Source organism: Carcharodon carcharias, chromosome 7 (genome assembly GCF_017639515.1).
Source record: "Carcharodon carcharias isolate sCarCar2 chromosome 7, sCarCar2.pri, whole genome shotgun sequence".
Taxonomy (NCBI): Eukaryota; Metazoa; Chordata; class Chondrichthyes; order Lamniformes; family Lamnidae; genus Carcharodon; species Carcharodon carcharias.
The window spans coordinates 135311712-135332110 of NC_054473.1; positions in this window are offsets into that span (position 1 = coordinate 135311712).

The following is a 20399-nucleotide window of genomic DNA, read 5'->3' on the forward strand; positions in this document are numbered from 1 at the left end:
GCTACAAACAACAAGGAGAGGGAAGGTGAGACCAACAGGGCTACTAACAATAAGGAGAGGGAAGGTGAGACCAGCGGGGCTACAAACAACAAGGAGAGCGAATCCTGGACCAGCAGGGCTACAAAAAACAAGGAGAGGGAAGCTGGGACCAGCAGGGCTGCAAACAACAAGGAGAGGGAAGGAGAGACCAGCAGGGCTACAAACAACAAGGAGAAGAAAGCTGGGAGCAGCAGGGATACAAACAACAAGGAGAGGGAAGGTGAGACCAGTAAGGCTTCAAACAACAATAAGAGGGAAGGGGAGACCAGGAGAACTAGAAACAACAAGGAGAGGGAAGGTGAGAACAGCAGGGCTACAAACAACAAGGAGAGGGAAGCCAGAACCAGCAGGGCTACAAACAACAAGGAGAAGAGAGGGGAGACCAGGAGGGTTACAAACAATAAGGAGTTGGAAAGTGAGACCAGCAGGGATACAAACAAAAAGAAAAGGGAACGTGAGAACAGCAGGGCTACAAACAACAAGGAGAGGGAAGGTGAGACCAGGAGGGCTACAAACAACGAGAGAGAATGTGAGTCCAGTAAGGCTAAAAACAACAAGGAGAGGGAAGCTGGGACCAGCAGGGCTACAAACAACAAGGAGAGAGAAGCCAGGACCAGCAGGGCTACAAACAACAATGAGAGAGAAGGTGAGAACAACAGGTCTACAAACAACAAGGAGAAAGAAGCTGGGACGAGCAGGGCTACACAGAGCAAGGAGAGGGAAAGTGAGACCAGGAGGGCTACAAACAAGGAGAAAGAAGGTGAGACCAGCAGGGCTACAAACAACGAGAGAGAAGGTGAGACCAGCAGGGCTATAAACAACAAGGAGAGGGAATCCTGGACCAGCAGCTCTACAAACAACAAGGAGAGGGTAGCTGGGGCCAGCAGGGCTACAAACAACCAGAAGATGGAAGGTGCGACCAGCATGGCTACAAACAACAAGGAGAGGGAATGAGAAACCAGCAGGGCTAAAAACAAGTAGAGGGAAGGTGAGACCAGCAGGGCTACAAATAACAAGGAGAGGGAAGGTGAAACCAGCAGGGCTACAAACAACAAAGAGAGGGAAGGTCAGACCAGCAGGCCTACAAAAAACAAGAAGAGGGAAGGTGAGAAAAGCAGGGCTACAAACAACAAGGAGAGAGAAGGTGAGACCAGTAGGGCTACAAACATCAAGGAGAGGGAAGGTGAGACCAGCAGGGCTACAAACAACAAGGAGAGGGAAGCTGAGACCAGAAGGGCTACAAACAACAAGGAGAGGGAAGGTGAGACCAGCAGGGCTACAAACAACATGGAGACAGAATGTGAGACCAGCAGGGCTACAAACAACAAGGAGAGGGAAGGTGAGACCAGCAGGGCTACAAACAAGGAGTGGGATGTAGAGACCAGCAGGGCTACAAAAAAGGAGAGGGAAGGTGAGACCAGCAGGGCTACAAACAACAAGGAGAGGGAACGTGACAAAAGCAGGACTACAAACAACAAGGAGAGGGTAGGTGAGACCAACAGGGCTATGAACAACGACAGGGAAGGCAAGACCAACAGAGCTACATACAACAAGCAGAGCTAAGGTGAGGCAAGCAGGGCTACAAACAACAAGGAGAGGGTAGGTGAGAATAGCAGGGCTACAAACAACAAGGACAGGGAAGCCGGGACCAGCAGGGCTACAAGCAACAAGGAGAGAGAAGCCAGGACCAGCAGGGCTACAAACAACAACGAGAGAGAAGGTGAGAACAACAGGGCAACAAACAACAAGATGAGGGAATCTGGGACGAGCAGGGCTACACACAGCAAGGAGAGGGAAGGTGAGACCAGGAGGGCTACAAACAAGGAGAAAGAAGGTGAGACCAGCAGGGCTACAAGCAACAAGGAGAGGGAAGGTGAGACCAGCAGGGCTACAAACAACAAGGAGAGGGTAGCTGGGACCAGCAGGGCGACAAACAACCAGAAGATGGAAGGTGCGACCAGCAGAGCTACATACAACAAGGAGAGGGAATCAGCAACCAGTAGGGCTGAAACAACAATGAGAGGGAAGGTGAGACCAGCAGCGCTACAAACAAGGAGAGGGAAGGTGAGAGTAGCAGGGCTACAAACAGCAAGGAGAGGGAAGGTGAAACCAGCAGGGCTTCAAACAACAAAGAGAGGGAAGGTCAGACCAGCAGGCCTACAAACAACAAGGTGATGGAAGCCGAGACCAGCAGGGCTACAAACAACAAGGAAAGGAAAGGAGAGACCAGCAGGGTTACAAACAATAATGAGAGGGAAGGTGCGACCAGCAGACCTACAAACAACAAGGAGAGGGAAGCTGGGACCAGCAGGGCTAAAAACAGAAAGGAGAGGGAAGGTGAGACCAGCAGGGCGACAAACAACAAGGAGAGGGCAGGTGAGACCAGCAGGGCTACAAACAACAAGGAGAGGGAAGGTGAGAAAAGCAGGGCTACAAACAACAAGGAAAGGGAAGGTGAGACCAGCAGGGCTACAAACAATAAGGAGAGGGAAGCTGAGACCAGGAGGGCAACAAACAAGAAGAAAGAAGTTGAGACCAGCAGGGCTACAAACACCGAGAGAGAATGAGAGACCAGCAGGGCTACAAACAACAAGGAGAGGGAAGCTGGGTCCAGCAGGGCTACAAACAACAAGGAGAGGAAATGTGAGACCAACAAGGCGAAAAACAACAAGGAGACAGAATGTGAGACCAGGAAGGCTTCAAACAACAAGGAGAGGGAAGGTGAGAGCAGCAGATCAACAAACAACAAAGAGAGGGAAAGTCAGACCAGCAGGTCTACAAACAACAAGGAGATAGAAGGTGAGACCAGTAGGACTAGAAACAACAAGGAGAGGGAAGGCAGAGCAGCAGGGCTACAAACAACAAGGAGAAGGAAGCTGAGAAAAGCAGGGCTACAAACAACAAGGAGAGGGAACGTGAGACCAGCAGAGCTACAAACAACAAGGAGAGTTAAGCCGGGAACAGCAGGGCTACAACCAACAACGAGAGGGAAGGTGAGAACAGCAGGGCTACAAACAACAAGGAGAGGGAAGCTGGGACGAGCAGGGATACAAACAACAAGGTGAGGGAAGCCGAGACCAGCAGGGCTACAAACAACAAGGAGAGGAAAGGAGAGACCAGCAGAGTTACAAACAATAAGGAGAGGGAAGGTGGGACCAGCAGGGCTACAAACAACAAGGAGAGGGAAGGTGAGAACAGCAGGGCTACAAACAACAAGGAGAGGGAAGGTGAGACCAGCACGGCTAAAAACAACAAGGAGAGGGAAGGTGAGACCAGCAGGGCTACAAACAACAAGGAGAGGGAAGGTGAGACCAGCACGGCTAAAAACAACAAGGAGAGGGAAGGTGAGACCAGCAGGGCGACAAACAACAAGTAGAGGTAATCCCGGACCAGCAGGGCTACGAACATCTAGGAGAGGGAAGCTGGGACGAGCAAGGCTACAAACAACAAGGAGAGGAAAGGTGAGAACAGCAGGGCTACAAACAACAAGGAGAGGGAAGCCAGGACCAGCAGGGCTACAAACATCAAGGAGACGGAAGCTGGGAGCAGCAGGGCTGATAACAACAAGGAGAGGGAAGGTGAGAACAGCAGGGCTACAAACAACAAGGAGAGGGAAGGTGAGAACAGCAGGGATACAAACAACAAGGAAAGGGAAGGTGAGACCAGCAGGGCTACAAACAACAAGGAGAAGAAAGGAGAGACCAGCAGGGATACAAACAATAAGGAGTCGGAAGGTGAGACCAGCATGGCTACAAACAACAAGGAGAGGGAATGGGAAACCAGCAGGGCTACAAACAAGGAGAGGGAAGGTGAGACCAGCAGGGCTACAAATAACAAGGAGAGGGAAGGTCAGACCAGCAGGCCTGCAAAAAACAAGGAGAGGGAAGGTGAGAAAAGCAGGGCTACAAACAACAAGGAGGGGGAAGGTGAGACCAGCAGGGCTAAGAACAAAATTGACAGGGAAGCTGAGACCAGAAGGGCTACAAACAACAAGGAGAGGGAAGGTGAGACCAGCAGGGCTACAAACAACAAGGATAGGGTAGGTGAGACCAGCAGGGCTACAAACAAGGAGTGGGATGGAGAGACCAGCAGGGCTACAAAAAAGGAGAGGGAAGGTGAGACCAGCATGGCTACAAACAACAAGGAGAGGGAACGTGACAAAAGCAGGACTACAAACAACAAGGAGAGGGTAGGTGAGACCAACAGAGCTATGAACAACGACAGGGAAGGCAAGACCAACAGAGCTACATACAACAAGCAGAGGTAAGGTGAGGCAAGCAGGGCTACAAACAACAACGAGAGGGTAGGTGAGAATAGCAGGGCTACAAACAACAAGGACAGGGAAGCCGGGACCAGCAGGGCTACAAACAACAAGGAGAGGGAAGCTGAGAAAAGCAGGGCTACAAACAACAAGGAGAGGGAACGTGAGACCAGCGGAGCTACAAACAACAAGGAGAGTTAAGCTGGGAACAGCAGGGCTACAAACAACAAGGAGAGGGAAGCTGGGACCAGCAGGGCTAAAAACAGAAAGGAGAGGGAAGGTGAGACCAGCAGGGCGACAAACAACAAGGAGAGGGCAGGTAAGACCAGCAGGGCTACAAACAACAAGGAGAGGGAAGGTGAGAAAAGCAGGGCTACAAACAACAAGGAGAGGGAAGGTGAGACCAGCAGGGCTACAAACAATAAGGAGAGGGAAGCTGAGACCAGGAGGGCAACAAACAAGAAGAAAGAAGTTGAGACCAGCAGGGCTACAAACACCGAGAGAGAATGAGAGACCAGCAGGGCTACAAACAACAAGGAGAGGGAAGCTGGGTCCAGCAGGGCTACAAACAACAAGGAGAGGAAATGTGAGACCAACAAGGCGAAAAACAACAAGGAGACAGAATGTGAGACCAGGAAGGCTTCAAACAACAAGGAGAGGGAAGGTGAGAGCAGCAGATCAACAAACAACAAAGAGAAGGAAAGTCAGACCAGCAGGTCTACAAACAACAAGGAGATAGAAGGTGAGACCAGTAGGACTAGAAACAACAAGGAGAGGGAAGGCAGAGCAGCAGGGCTACAAACAACAAGGAGAAGGAAGCTGAGAAAAGCAGGGCTACAAACAACAAGGAGAGGGAACGTGAGACCAGCAGAGCTACAAACAACAAGGAGAGTTAAGCCGGGAACAGCAGGGCTACAACCAACAACGAGAGGGAAGGTGAGAACAGCAGGGCTACAAACAACAAGTAGAGGGAAGCTGGGACGAGCAGGGATACAAACAACAAGGTGAGGGAAGCCGAGACCAGCAGGGCTACAAACAACAAGGAGAGGAAAGGAGAGACCAGCAGAGTTACAAACAATAAGGAGAGGGAAGGTGCGACCAGCAGGGCTACAAACAACAATGAGAGGGAAAGTGAGACCAACAGGGCTATTAACAATAAGGAGAGGGAAGGTGAGACCAGCGGGGCTACAAACAACAAGGGGGAAGGTGAGACCAGAAGGGCTCCAAACAACAAGGAGAGGGATAGTGACACTAGCTGTGCTACAAACAACAATGAGAGGTAACATGAGACCAGCAGGGCTACAAACAACAGAGAGAGGGAAGGTGAGATCAGCAGGGCTACAAACAACAAGGAGAGGGATAGTGACACTAGCTGTGCTACAAACAACAATGAGAGGTAACATGAGACTAGCAGGGCTACAAAGAACAAGGGGAGTTAAGCCGGGACCAGCAGGGCTACAAACAACAAGGAGAGGGAAGCCAGGACCAGCAGGGTTACAAAGAACAACGAGAGGGAAGGTGAGAACAGCAGGGCTACAAACAACACGGAGAGGGAAGCTGGGACGAGCAACTAAACACACAACAAGGTGAGGGAAGGTGAGACCAGGATGGCTACAAACAGCAAGGAGACAGAAGGTGAGACCAGCAGGGCTGCAAACAACGAGAGAGAAGGTGAGACCAGCGGGGCTACAAACAACAAGGAGAGGGAATCCTGGACCAGCAGGGCTACAAACAACAAGGAGAGGGAAGGCGGGACCAGCAGGGCTACGAACAACAAGGAGAGGGAAGGGGAGACCAGCAGTTCTACAAACAACAAGGAAAGGGAAGCCGGAACCAGCAGGGCTACAAACAACAAGGAGAGGAAACGTGGCACCAGCAGGGCTACGAGCAACAAGGACAGGGTAGGTGAGACTAGCAGGTATACAAACAATAAGCAGAAGGAAGGTGAGACCAGCAGGGCTACAAACAATAAGGAGAGCGAAGGTGAGACCAACAGGGCTACAAACAACAAGGAGAGGGAAGGCGAGACCAACAGTGCTACCAAAAACCAGAAAAGGGAAGGTGAGACCAGCAGGGCTAAAAAAAACAAGGAGAGGGAAGGCTGGACCAGCAGGGCTACAAACAACAAGGAGTGGGAAGATGAGACGAGCAGGGCTACAAACAACAAGGAGAGGGAAGGCGAGACCAACAGTGCTACCAAAAACCAGAAGAGGGAAGGTGAGACCAGCAGGGCTAAAAAAAACAAGGAGAGGGAAGGCTGGACCAGCAGGGCTACAAACAACAAGGAGAGTTAAGCCGGGACCAGCAGGGCTACAAACAACAAGGAGAGGGAAGGTGAGACCAACAGGGCTACAAACAACAATGAGAGGGAAGATGAGACGAGCAGGGCTACAAACAACAAGGAGAGGGAAGGCGAGACCAACAGTGCTACCAAAAACCAGAAGAGGGAAGGTGAGACCAGCAGGGCTAAAAAAAACAAGGAGAGCGAAGGCTGGACCAGCAGGGCTACAAACAACAAGGAGAGTTAAGCCGGGACCAGCAGGGCTACAAACAACAAGGAGAGGGAAGGTGAGACCAACAGGGCTACTAACAATAAGGAGAGGGAAGGTGAGACCAGCGGGGCTACAAACAACAAGGAGAGCGAATCCTGGACCAGCAGGGCTACAAAAAACAAGGAGAGGGAAGCTGGGACCAGCAGGGCTGCAAACAACAAGGAGAGGGAAGGAGAGACCAGCAGGGCTACAAACAACAAGGAGAAGAAAGCTGGGAGCAGCAGGGATACAAACAACAAGGAGAGGGAAGGTGAGACCAGTAAGGCTTCAAACAACAATAAGAGGGAAGGGGAGACCAGGAGAACTAGAAACAACAAGGAGAGGGAAGGTGAGAACAGCAGGGCTACAAACAACAAGGAGAGGGAAGCCAGAACCAGCAGGGCTACAAACAACAAGGAGAAGAGAGGGGAGACCAGGAGGGTTACAAACAATAAGGAGTTGGAAAGTGAGACCAGCAGGGATACAAACAAAAAGAAAAGGGAACGTGAGAACAGCAGGGCTACAAACAACAAGGAGAGGGAAGGTGAGACCAGGAGGGCTACAAACAACGAGAGAGAATGTGAGTCCAGTAAGGCTAAAAACAACAAGGAGAGGGAAGCTGGGACCAGCAGGGCTACAAACAACAAGGAGAGAGAAGCCAGGACCAGCAGGGCTACAAACAACAATGAGAGAGAAGGTGAGAACAACAGGTCTACAAACAACAAGGAGAAAGAAGCTGGGACGAGCAGGGCTACACAGAGCAAGGAGAGGGAAAGTGAGACCAGGAGGGCTACAAACAAGGAGAAAGAAGGTGAGACCAGCAGGGCTACAAACAACGAGAGAGAAGGTGAGACCAGCAGGGCTATAAACAACAAGGAGAGGGAATCCTGGACCAGCAGCTCTACAAACAACAAGGAGAGGGTAGCTGGGGCCAGCAGGGCTACAAACAACCAGAAGATGGAAGGTGCGACCAGCATGGCTACAAACAACAAGGAGAGGGAATGAGAAACCAGCAGGGCTAAAAACAAGTAGAGGGAAGGTGAGACCAGCAGGGCTACAAATAACAAGGAGAGGGAAGGTGAAACCAGCAGGGCTACAAACAACAAAGAGAGGGAAGGTCAGACCAGCAGGCCTACAAAAAACAAGAAGAGGGAAGGTGAGAAAAGCAGGGCTACAAACAACAAGGAGAGAGAAGGTGAGACCAGTAGGGCTACAAACATCAAGGAGAGGGAAGGTGAGACCAGCAGGGCTACAAACAACAAGGAGAGGGAAGCTGAGACCAGAAGGGCTACAAACAACAAGGAGAGGGAAGGTGAGACCAGCAGGGCTACAAACAACATGGAGACAGAATGTGAGACCAGCAGGGCTACAAACAACAAGGAGAGGGAAGGTGAGACCAGCAGGGCTACAAACAAGGAGTGGGATGTAGAGACCAGCAGGGCTACAAAAAAGGAGAGGGAAGGTGAGACCAGCAGGGCTACAAACAACAAGGAGAGGGAACGTGACAAAAGCAGGACTACAAACAACAAGGAGAGGGTAGGTGAGACCAACAGGGCTATGAACAACGACAGGGAAGGCAAGACCAACAGAGCTACATACAACAAGCAGAGCTAAGGTGAGGCAAGCAGGGCTACAAACAACAAGGAGAGGGTAGGTGAGAATAGCAGGGCTACAAACAACAAGGACAGGGAAGCCGGGACCAGCAGGGCTACAAGCAACAAGGAGAGAGAAGCCAGGACCAGCAGGGCTACAAACAACAACGAGAGAGAAGGTGAGAACAACAGGGCAACAAACAACAAGATGAGGGAATCTGGGACGAGCAGGGCTACACACAGCAAGGAGAGGGAAGGTGAGACCAGGAGGGCTACAAACAAGGAGAAAGAAGGTGAGACCAGCAGGGCTACAAGCAACAAGGAGAGGGAAGGTGAGACCAGCAGGGCTACAAACAACAAGGAGAGGGTAGCTGGGACCAGCAGGGCGACAAACAACCAGAAGATGGAAGGTGCGACCAGCAGAGCTACATACAACAAGGAGAGGGAATCAGCAACCAGTAGGGCTGAAACAACAATGAGAGGGAAGGTGAGACCAGCAGCGCTACAAACAAGGAGAGGGAAGGTGAGAGTAGCAGGGCTACAAACAGCAAGGAGAGGGAAGGTGAAACCAGCAGGGCTTCAAACAACAAAGAGAGGGAAGGTCAGACCAGCAGGCCTACAAACAACAAGGTGATGGAAGCCGAGACCAGCAGGGCTACAAACAACAAGGAAAGGAAAGGAGAGACCAGCAGGGTTACAAACAATAATGAGAGGGAAGGTGCGACCAGCAGACCTACAAACAACAAGGAGAGGGAAGCTGGGACCAGCAGGGCTAAAAACAGAAAGGAGAGGGAAGGTGAGACCAGCAGGGCGACAAACAACAAGGAGAGGGCAGGTGAGACCAGCAGGGCTACAAACAACAAGGAGAGGGAAGGTGAGAAAAGCAGGGCTACAAACAACAAGGAAAGGGAAGGTGAGACCAGCAGGGCTACAAACAATAAGGAGAGGGAAGCTGAGACCAGGAGGGCAACAAACAAGAAGAAAGAAGTTGAGACCAGCAGGGCTACAAACACCGAGAGAGAATGAGAGACCAGCAGGGCTACAAACAACAAGGAGAGGGAAGCTGGGTCCAGCAGGGCTACAAACAACAAGGAGAGGAAATGTGAGACCAACAAGGCGAAAAACAACAAGGAGACAGAATGTGAGACCAGGAAGGCTTCAAACAACAAGGAGAGGGAAGGTGAGAGCAGCAGATCAACAAACAACAAAGAGAGGGAAAGTCAGACCAGCAGGTCTACAAACAACAAGGAGATAGAAGGTGAGACCAGTAGGACTAGAAACAACAAGGAGAGGGAAGGCAGAGCAGCAGGGCTACAAACAACAAGGAGAAGGAAGCTGAGAAAAGCAGGGCTACAAACAACAAGGAGAGGGAACGTGAGACCAGCAGAGCTACAAACAACAAGGAGAGTTAAGCCGGGAACAGCAGGGCTACAACCAACAACGAGAGGGAAGGTGAGAACAGCAGGGCTACAAACAACAAGGAGAGGGAAGCTGGGACGAGCAGGGATACAAACAACAAGGTGAGGGAAGCCGAGACCAGCAGGGCTACAAACAACAAGGAGAGGAAAGGAGAGACCAGCAGAGTTACAAACAATAAGGAGAGGGAAGGTGGGACCAGCAGGGCTACAAACAACAAGGAGAGGGAAGGTGAGAACAGCAGGGCTACAAACAACAAGGAGAGGGAAGGTGAGACCAGCACGGCTAAAAACAACAAGGAGAGGGAAGGTGAGACCAGCAGGGCTACAAACAACAAGGAGAAGAAAGGAGAGACCAGCAGGGATACAAACAATAAGGAGTCGGAAGGTGAGACCAGCATGGCTACAAACAACAAGGAGAGGGAATGGGAAACCAGCAGGGCTACAAACAAGGAGAGGGAAGGTGAGACCAGCAGGGCTACAAATAACAAGGAGAGGGAAGGTCAGACCAGCAGGCCTGCAAAAAACAAGGAGAGGGAAGGTGAGAAAAGCAGGGCTACAAACAACAAGGAGGGGGAAGGTGAGACCAGCAGGGCTAAGAACAAAATTGACAGGGAAGCTGAGACCAGAAGGGCTACAAACAACAAGGAGAGGGAAGGTGAGACCAGCAGGGCTACAAACAACAAGGATAGGGTAGGTGAGACCAGCAGGGCTACAAACAAGGAGTGGGATGGAGAGACCAGCAGGGCTACAAAAAAGGAGAGGGAAGGTGAGACCAGCATGGCTACAAACAACAAGGAGAGGGAACGTGACAAAAGCAGGACTACAAACAACAAGGAGAGGGTAGGTGAGACCAACAGAGCTATGAACAACGACAGGGAAGGCAAGACCAACAGAGCTACATACAACAAGCAGAGGTAAGGTGAGGCAAGCAGGGCTACAAACAACAACGAGAGGGTAGGTGAGAATATCAGGGCTACAAACAACAAGGACAGGGAAGCCGGGACCAGCAGGGCTACAAACAACAAGGAGAGGGAAGCTGAGAAAAGCAGGGCTACAAACAACAAGGAGAGGGAACGTGAGACCAGCGGAGCTACAAACAACAAGGAGAGTTAAGCTGGGAACAGCAGGGCTACAAACAACAAGGAGAGGGAAGCTGGGACCAGCAGGGCTAAAAACAGAAAGGAGAGGGAAGGTGAAACCAGCAGGGCGACAAACAACAAGGAGAGGGCAGGTAAGACCAGCAGGGCTACAAACAACAAGGAGAGGGAAGGTGAGAAAAGCAGGGCTACAAACAACAAGGAGAGGGAAGGTGAGACCAGCAGGGCTACAAACAATAAGGAGAGGGAAGCTGAGACCAGGAGGGCAACAAACAAGAAGAAAGAAGTTGAGACCAGCAGGGCTACAAACACCGAGAGAGAATGAGAGACCAGCAGGGCTACAAACAACAAGGAGAGGGAAGCTGGGTCCAGCAGGGCTACAAACAACAAGGAGAGGAAATGTGAGACCAACAAGGCGAAAAACAACAAGGAGACAGAATGTGAGACCAGGAAGGCTTCAAACAACAAGGAGAGGGAAGGTGAGAGCAGCAGATCAACAAACAACAAAGAGAAGGAAAGTCAGACCAGCAGGTCTACAAACAACAAGGAGATAGAAGGTGAGACCAGTAGGACTAGAAACAACAAGGAGAGGGAAGGCAGAGCAGCAGGGCTACAAACAACAAGGAGAAGGAAGCTGAGAAAAGCAGGGCTACAAACAACAAGGAGAGGGAACGTGAGACCAGCAGAGCTACAAACAACAAGGAGAGTTAAGCCGGGAACAGCAGGGCTACAACCAACAACGAGAGGGAAGGTGAGAACAGCAGGGCTACAAACAACAAGTAGAGGGAAGCTGGGACGAGCAGGGATACAAACAACAAGGTGAGGGAAGCCGAGACCAGCAGGGCTACAAACAACAAGGAGAGGAAAGGAGAGACCAGCAGAGTTACAAACAATAAGGAGAGGGAAGGTGCGACCAGCAGGGCTACAAACAACAAGGAGAGGGAATGAGAAACCAGCAGGGCTAAAAACAAGTAGAGGGAAGGTGAGACCAGCAGGGCTACAAACAAGGAGAGGGAAGGTGAGACCAGCAGGGCTACAAATAACAAGGAGAGGGAAGGTGAAACCAGCAGGGCTACAAATACCAAGGAGAGGGAAGGTGAAACCAGCAGGGCTACAAACAACAAAGAGAGGGAAGGTCAGACCAGCAGGCCTACAAAAAACAAGGAGAGGGAAGGTGAGAAAAGCAGGACTACAAACAACAAGGAGAGGGTAGGTGAGACCAACAGCGCTATGAACAACGACAGGGAAGGCAAGACCAACAGAGCTACATACAACAAGCAGAGCTAAGGTGAGGCAAGCAGGGCTACAAACAACAAGGAGAGGGTAGGTGAGAATAGCAGGGCTACAAACAACAAGGACAGGGAAGCCGGGACCAGCAGGGCTACAAGCAACAAGGAGAGAGAAGCCAGGACCAGCAGGGCTACAAACAACAACGAGAGAGAAGGTGAGAACAACAGGGCAACAAACAACAAGATGAGGGAATCTGGGATGAGCAGGGCTACACACAGCAAGGAGAGGGAAGGTGAGACCAGGAGGGCTACAAACAAGGAGAAAGAAGGTGAGACCAGCAGGGCTACTAGCAACAAGGAGAGGGAAGGTGAGAACAGCAGGGCTACAAACAACAAGGAGAGGGTAGCTGGGACCAGCAGGGCGACAAACAACCAGAAGATGGAAGGTGCGACCAGCAGAGCTACATACAACAAGGAGAGGGAATCAGCAACCAGTAGGGCTGAAACAACAAAGAGAGGGAAGGTCAGACCAGCAGGCCTACAAACAACAAGGAGAGGGAAGCTGAGAAAAGCAGGGCTACAAACAACAAGGAGAGGGAACGTGAGACCAGCAGAGCTACAAACAACAAGGAGAGTTAAGCCGGGACCAGCAGGGCTACAAACAACAACGAGAGGGAAGATGAGAACAGCAGGGCTATAAACAACAAGGAGAGGGAAGCTGGGACGTTCAGGGATACAAACAACAAGGTGATGGAAGCCGAGACCAGCAGGGCTACAAACAACAAGGAGAGGAAAGGAGAGACCAGCAGGGTTACAAACAATAATGAGAGGGAAGGTGCGACCAGCAGGGCTACAAACAACAAGGAGAGGGAAGCTGGGACCAGCAGGGCTAAAAACAGAAAGGAGAGGGAAGGTGAGACCAGCAGGGCGACAAACAACAAGGAGAGGGCAGGTGAGACCAGTAGGGCTACAAACAACAAGGAGAGGGAAGGTGAGAAAAGCAGGGCTACAAACAACAAGGAGAGGGAAGGTGAGACCAGCAGGGCTACAAACAATAAGGAGAGGGAAGCTGAGACCAGGAGGGCAACAAACAAGAAGAAAGAAGTTGAGACCAGCAGGGCTACAAACACCGAGAGAGAATGAGAGACCAGCAGGGCTACAAACAACAAGGAGAGGGAAGCTGGGTCCAGCAGGGCTACAAACAACAAGGAGAGGAAATGTGAGACCAACAAGGCGAAAAACAACAAGGAGACAGAATGTGAGACCAGGAAGGCTTCAAACAACAAGGAGAGGGAAGGTGAGAGCAGCAGATCAACAAACAACAAAGAGAGGGAAAGTCAGACCAGCAGGTCTACAAACAACAAGGAGATAGAAGGTGAGACCAGTAGGACTAGAAACAACAAGGAGAGGGAAGGCAGAGCAGCAGGGCTACAAACAACAAGGAGAAGGAAGCTGAGAAAAGCAGGGCTACAAACAACAAGGAGAGGGAACGTGAGACCAGCAGAGCTACAAACAACAAGGAGAGTTAAGCCGGGAACAGCAGGGCTACAACCAACAACGAGAGGGAAGGTGAGAACAGCAGGGCTACAAACAACAAGTAGAGGGAAGCTGGGACGAGCAGGGATACAAACAACAAGGTGAGGGAAGCCGAGACCAGCAGGGCTACAAACAACAAGGAGAGGAAAGGAGAGACCAGCAGAGTTACAAACAATAAGGAGAGGGAAGGTGCGACCAGCAGGGCTACAAACAACAAGGAGAGGGAAGGTGAGAGCAGCAGATCAACAAACAACAAAGAGAGGGAAAGTCAGACCAGCAGGTCTACAAACAACAAGGAGATAGAAGGTGAGACCAGTAGGACTAGAAACAACAAGGAGAGGGAAGGCAGAGCAGCAGGGCTACAAACAACAAGGAGAAGGAAGCTGAGAAAAGCAGGGCTACAAACAACAAGGAGAGGGAACGTGAGACCAGCAGAGCTACAAACAACAAGGAGAGTTAAGCCGGGAACAGCAGGGCTACAACCAACAACGAGAGGGAAGGTGAGAACAGCAGGGCTACAAACAACAAGGAGAGGGAAGCTGGGACGAGCAGGGATACAAACAACAAGGTGAGGGAAGCCGAGACCAGCAGGGCTACAAACAACAAGGAGAGGAAAGGAGAGACCAGCAGAGTTACAAACAATAAGGAGAGGGAAGGTGCGACCAGCAGGGCTACAAACAACAAGGAGAGGGAAGATGAGACCAGCAGGGCTACAAACAACAAGGAGAGGGAAGGTGAGAACAGCAGGGCTACAAACAACAAGGAGAGGGAAGGTGAGACCAGCACGGCTAAAAACAACAAGGAGAGGGAAGGTGAGACCAGCAGGGCTACAAACAACAAGGAGAGGGAAGCTGGGATTAACAGGGCTTCAAACAACACGCTGATGGAAGCCGGGACCAGCAGGGCTACAAACAACAAGGAGAGAGAAGGCGGGACCAGCAGGACTACAAACAACAAGAAAGGGAAGGTGAGACCAGCAGGGATACAAGCAATAAGGAGAGGGAAGGTGAGACCAACAGGGCTACAAACAACAAGGAGAGGGAAGGTGAGAGCAGCGGGCTCCAAACGACCAGGAGTGGGAGGCTGGGACCAGCAGGGCTACAGACAACAAGGAGAGGGAAGGTACGAACAGCACATCTACAAACAACAAGGAGAGGGAAGCCAGGACCAGCAGGTCTACAAACAACAAGGAGAGGGAATCAGGGACCAGCAGAGCTACAAACAACAAGGAGAGGGAAGGTGAAAACAGCAGGGCTACAAACAACAAGGAGAGGGAAGGTACGAACAGCACATCTACAAACAACAAGGAGAGGGAAGCCAGGACCAGCAGGTCTACAAACAACAAGGAGAGGGAATCAGGGACCAGCAGAGCTACAAACAACAAGGAGAGGGAAGGTGAAAACAGCAGGGCTACAAACAACAAGGAGATGGAAGGTGAGAACGGCAGAGGTACAAACAGCAAAAAAACGGAAGCTGGGCCCAGCACACCTACAAACAACAAGGAGAAGGAAGGTGAGACCAGCAGGGCTACAAACAACAAGGTGAGGGAAGGGGAAACCAGCAGCGCTACAAACAACAAGGAGAGGGAAGTTGAGACCAGCAGGGCTACAAACAACAAGGAGAGGGATGGTGAGACCAGCAGAGCCTAAAACAACAAGGAGAGGGAAGGTGAGACCAGGAGCGCTACAAACAACAAGGAAAGGTATTGGGAGACCAGCAGGGCTACAAACAATGAGAGAGAAGGTGAGACCAGCAGGGCTGCAAACAACAAGGAGAGGGAAGCCAGGACCAGCTGGGCTACAAACATCTAGGAGAGGGAAGCTGGGACCAGCAGGGCTACAAACAACAAGGAGATGGAAGGTAAGAACAGCAGGGGTACAAACAACAAGGAGAAGAAAGGAGAGACCATCAGGGCTTCAAACAATAAGAAGTCGGAAGGTGAGACCAGCAGGGATACAAACAACAAGGAGAGGGAAGCTGGGACCAACAAATATACAAACAATAAGGAGAGGGAAGGTGAGTCCAGAAGGGTTACAAACAACAAGTTGAGGGAAGGTGAGACCAGCAGGGCTACAAACAACAAGGTGAGGGAAGGGGAGACCAGCAGCGCTACAAACAACAAGGAGAGGGATGGTGAGAGCAGCAGGGCTACAAACAACAAGGAGAGGGATGGTGAGACCAGCAGCGCCTCAAACAACAAGGAGAGGGAAGGTGAGACCAGGAGCGCTACAAACAACAAGGAAAGGTATTGTGAGACAAGCAGGGCGACAAACAACGAGAGAGGTGAGACCAGCAGGGCTACAAACAACAAGGAGAGGGAAGCCAGGACCAGCTGTGCTACAAACAACTAGGAGAGGGAAGGTGAGACCAGCAAGGTTACAAACAACAAGCAGAGGGAAGCTGGGACCAGCAGGACTACAAACATAATGGAGAGGGACGCCGGAACCAGCAGCGCTTCAAACAACAAGGAAAGGTAATGTCAGACCAGCAGGGCTACAAACAAAGAGAGAGAAGATACGACCAGCAGGGCTGCAAAAAACAAGGAGAGGGAAACCGGGACCAGCAGGTCTACAAACAACAAGGAGAGGGAAGCTGGGACCAGTAGGGCTACAAACAACAAGGAGAGGGAAGCTGTGACCAGCAGGGCTGCAAACAATAAGGAGAGGGAAGGTGAGACCGGCAGAGCTACAAACAGCAAAAAAACGGAAGCTGGGACGAGCACACCTACAAACAACAAGGAGAAGGAAGGTGAGACAAGCAGGGCTACTAACAACAAGGTGAGGGAAGGGCAGGCCAGCAGCGATACAAACAACAAGGAGAGGGAAGTTGAGACAAGCAGGGCTACAAAGAACAAGGAGAGGGATGGTGAGACAAGCAGCGCCTCAAACAACAAGTAGAGGGAAGGTGAGACCAGGAGCGCCACAAACAACAATAAATGGTATTGTGAGACCAGCAGGGCTACAAACAACGAAAGAGAAGTTGAGACCAGCCGGGCTACAAACAACAAGGAGAGGGAAGCCAGGACCAGCTGGGCTACAAAGAACAAGGAGAGGGAAGGTGAGAACAGCAGGGCTACAAACATCAAGGAGATGGAAGCTGGGACCAGCAGGGGTACAAACAACAAGGAGAGGGAAGCCAGGACAAGCAGGTCTACAAACAACAAGGAGAGGGTAGGTTAGACCAGCAGGGCTACAAACAACAAGGAGAGGGAAGGTGAGACCAGCAGGGCTACAAACAACAAGGAGAGGGAAGCTGGGACCAGCAGGGCTACAAACAACAAGGAAAGTTAATGTGAGACCAGCAGGGCTGAAAACAAATAGAGAGAAGGTACAACCAGCAGGGCTAAAAACAACAAGGAGAGGGAATCCGGGACCAACAGGGCTACAAAAAGCAAAAAAACGGAAGCTGGGACCAGCACACCTACAAACAACAAGGAGAAGAAAGGTGAGACCAGCAGGGCTACAAACAACAATGTGAGGAAAGGTGAGACCAGCAGCACTAGAAACAACAAGGAGAGGGAAGGTGAGACCAGCAGCGCTACAAACAACAAGGAGAGGGAAGGTGAGACCAGCAGCGCTACAAACAACAAGGAGAGGGAAGGTGAGACCAGCAGGGCTACAAACAACAAGGAGAGGGAAGTAGTGAAAAGCAGGGTTGCAAACAATAAGGATAGGGAAGGTGAGACCAGCAGGTCTAAAAACAACAAGGATAGGGAAGGTGAGACCCGCAGGGCTACAAACAACACGGAGATGGTAGGTGGGACCAGCAGGGCTACAAAAAATAAGGAAAGGGAAGCAGGGACCAGCAGGCCAACAAAAAACAATGAGAGGGATGTTGAGACAAGCAGGGCTACAAACAACAAGGAGAGGGCAGGTGAGACCAGCGGCGCTACAAACAACAAGGAAAGGTATTGTGAGACCAGCGGGGATACAAACAACGAGAGAGAAGGTGAGACCAGCAGGGCTACGAACAACAAGGACATGGAGGCCAGGACGAGCAGGGCTACAAACATCAAGGGGAGGGAAGGTGAGACTAGCAGGGCTACAAACAACAAGGAGAGGGAAGCTGGGTCCAGCAGGGCTACACACAAGGAGAGGGAAGCTGAGACGAGCAGGGCTGCAAACAACAAGGAGAGGGAAGGTGAGACCAGCAGGGCTACAAACAAAGAGAGAGAAGGTACGACCAGCAGGGCTACAAAAAACAAGGAGAGGGAATCCGGGACCAGCAGGTCGACAAACAACAAGGAGAGGGAAGCTGGGACCAGCAGGGCTACAAACACCAAGGAGAGGGAAGGTGAGACCGGCAGAGCTACAAACAGCAAAAAAACGGAAGCTGGGACCAGCACAACTACAAACAACAAGGAGAAGAAAGGTGAGACCAGCAGGGCTAGAAACAACAAGGTGAGGGAAGGTGAGACCAGCAGGGCTAATAACAACAAGGAGAGGGAAGGTGAGACCAGCAGTGCCTCAAACAACAAGGAGAGGGAAGGTGAGACCAGCAAGGTTACAAACAACAAGGAGAGGGAAGCTGGGACCAGCAGGGCTACAAACATAATGGAGAGGGAAGCCGGAACCAGCAGGGATACAAACAACAAGGACAGGGAAGGTGAAAACAGCAGGTATACAAACAACAAGCATAGGGAAGCCGGAACCAGAAGGTCTACAAACAATAAGGAGTGGGAAGGTGAAACCAGCAGGGCTACAAACAACAAGGAGAGCGAAGGTGAGAGCAGCAGGGCTCTAAACAACCAGGAGGGTGAAGCCGGGAGCAGCAAGGCTACAATCAACAAGGAGACGGAAGGTGAGACCAGCAGGGCTACAAACAACAAGGAGAGGGAAGGCAGGACCAAAACTGCTACCAAAAACCAGGAGAGGGAAGGTGAGACCAGCAGGGATAAAAACAATAAGGAGAGCGAAGGTGAGTTCGGGCAGGGCAAAAAACAACAAGGAGAGGAATGGTGAGATCAGCAGAGTTACAAACAACAAGGAGAGGGAAGGGGAGACCAGCAGGGCTACAAACAACAAGGAGAGTAAAGGCGGGACAAGCAGGGCTACAAACAACAACGAGAGGGAAGGTGAGAACAGCAGGGCTATAAACAACAAGGAGAGGGAAGCTGGGATTAACAGGGCTTCAAACAACAAGGAGAGAGAAGGCAGGACCAGCAGGACTACAAACAACAAGAAGAGTGAAGGTGAGACCAGCAGGGATACAAGCAATAAGGAGAGGGAAGGTGAGACCAGCAGGGCTACAGACAACAAGGAGAGGGAAGGTGAGAGCAGCGGGCTCGAAACGACCAGGAGAGGGAGGCCGGGACCAGCAGAGCTACAATCAACAAGGAGAGGGAAGGTCAGACCAGCAGGGCTACAAACAACAAGGAGAGGGAAGCTGGGACCAGCAGCGCTACAAACAACAAGGAGAGGGAAGGTGAAAACAGCAGGGCTACAAACAACAAGGAGAGGGAAGGTACGACCAGCACATCTACAAACAAAAAGGAGAGGGAAGCCAGGACCAGCAGGGCTACAAACAACAAGGAGAGGGAAGCTGGGACCAGCAGTGCTACAAACAACAAGGAGAGGGAAGGTGAAAACAGCAGGGCTACAAACAACAAGGAGAGGGTAGGTAAGACCAGCAGGACTACAAACAACAAGGAGAGGGAAGCTAGGACCAGCAGGGCTACAAACAAGGAGAGGGAAGGTGAGGCCAGAAGGGCTACAAACAACAAGGAGAGTGAAGGTGAGACCAGCAGGGCTACAAACAACAAGGAGAGGGAAGCTGGGACCAGCAGGGCTACTAACAAGGACAGGGAAGGTGAAAACAGCAGGTATACAAACAACAAGGAGAGGGAAGGTGAGACCAGCAGGGCTACAAACAATAAGGAAAGGGAAGCTGGGACCAGCAGGGCTACAATCAACAAGGAGAGGGAAGGTGAGACCAGCAGGGCTACAAACAACAAGGAGAGGGAAGGTGAGACCAGCAGGGCTACAAACAACAAGGAGAGGCAAGCCGGAACCAGCTGGATACAAACAACAAGGAGAGTTAAGGCGGGAACAGCAGGGCTACAAACAACAAGGAGAGGGAAGGTGATACCAGCAGGGTTACAAACAACAAGGAGAGTAAAGGCGGGACCAGCAGTGCTACAAACAACAAGGAGAGGGAAGGTGAAACCAGCAAGGTTACAAACAACTAGGAGAGGGAAGCTGGGACCAGCAGGGCTACAAACATAATGGAGAGGGACGCCGGAACCAGCAGCGCTACAAACAACAAGGAAAGGTAATGTGAGACCAGCAGGGCTACAAACAAAGAGAGAGAAGGTACGACCAGCAGGGCTACAAAGAACAAGGAGAGAGAAGGCGGGACCAGCAGGACTACAAACAACAAGAAGAGGGAAGGTGAGACCAGCAGGGCTACAAACAACAAGGAGAGGGAAGCCAGGACCAGCAGGTCTACAAACAACAAGGAGAGGGAAGCTGGGACCAGCAGGGCTACAATCAACAAGGAGAGGGAAGATGAGACCAGCAGGGCTACAAACAATAAGGAAAGGGAAGCTCGGGCCAGCAGGCCTACAAACAACAAGGAGTGGGAAGGTGAGACCAGCAGGGCTACAAACAACAAAAGAGAGGGAAGCTGGGACCAAAAGCGCTACAAACATAATGGAGAGGGACGCCGGAACTTGCAGCGCCACAAACAACAAGGAAA